This window comes from Pseudophryne corroboree, chromosome 8 (assembly GCF_028390025.1).
Source record: "Pseudophryne corroboree isolate aPseCor3 chromosome 8, aPseCor3.hap2, whole genome shotgun sequence".
Classification (NCBI taxonomy): Eukaryota; Metazoa; Chordata; class Amphibia; order Anura; family Myobatrachidae; genus Pseudophryne; species Pseudophryne corroboree.
Window position 1 is genome coordinate 324,062,281 of NC_086451.1, and position 880 is coordinate 324,063,160.

At 36.5% G+C, this 880-nt stretch overlaps 1 pseudogene; it reads right to left on the reverse strand.

Moving 5' to 3' along the window:
* Positions 1-536: 536 nt before the first annotated feature.
* On the reverse strand, positions 537-655 carry LOC134950095 (5S ribosomal RNA; annotated as a pseudogene).
* Positions 656-880: the final 225 nt, after the last annotated feature.

Consider the following 880-nt stretch of genomic DNA (forward strand, 5'->3'; position numbering starts at 1 on the left):
TAAATAAATAAATAAAGTAGTTGATAAATTTCACACAGGGAAAGAAGAATCTGATTCAAAATTAATTGACAAAAATCAGGATGAGCCTGATAACAAATTAGGAGCACCTATGGGGAAAAATATATGGAAAACAAATAGATGCCTGGTTGATCAAGATAAAGGGCACAAATAAATGAAATTGAAATGTAATCACAAATGTAGTGATAGTAGGTTATTAGAAATCTATTAGCCTAATTGATCAAGATAGAGGGCACAAAAAAAGGGGGTATAATTATAATATAATTCACAATTGAAATGACAATTAACTGATGGTTATCCCCTGGTAGAAGCTATGTTTGCTACAGAGAAGATCCTAAGGTAAAAAGACGTTTGTATGAATTTGATTCTAAACGACATTCATAAGAAAACAAAAGCAAAATTGCCATAAAAAGTAGTAATGATCTAGGGTTATTAAGGGAGTAGCCAAGAAATAGGTACAGACTTTGAAGATTCAGAAGTTGCTCTAACACTTCTGCTGTTTGTGATCAGAGGTTAAATCTTTACTGCACCTGATATTCCCAAGTGGTCACCCAGCTGGGTACTAATCAGGCTTATCAATGCTTAGCTTCCAAGATCGGATGAGATTGGGCGTTTCCGCTGAAATATGGCAGTATTTGAAACACTATGACACAAATGAGAGAGTGTAATAGAGGATGAGCAACAAGAGTACTTCTGCTGTCCAATTAATAGCGCAGATTCTCTGTTACTGTGGGCATTGTAGAGATTGGTCTCGCATCTGGATGAGAGGGTACAGAATTATAGGTGAGATAAGTAGAGAATAGGGAGGGGACCCCACCTTCTGCTGTCCACTGTCTTATATGTTATAGTGGACAGTGGATGA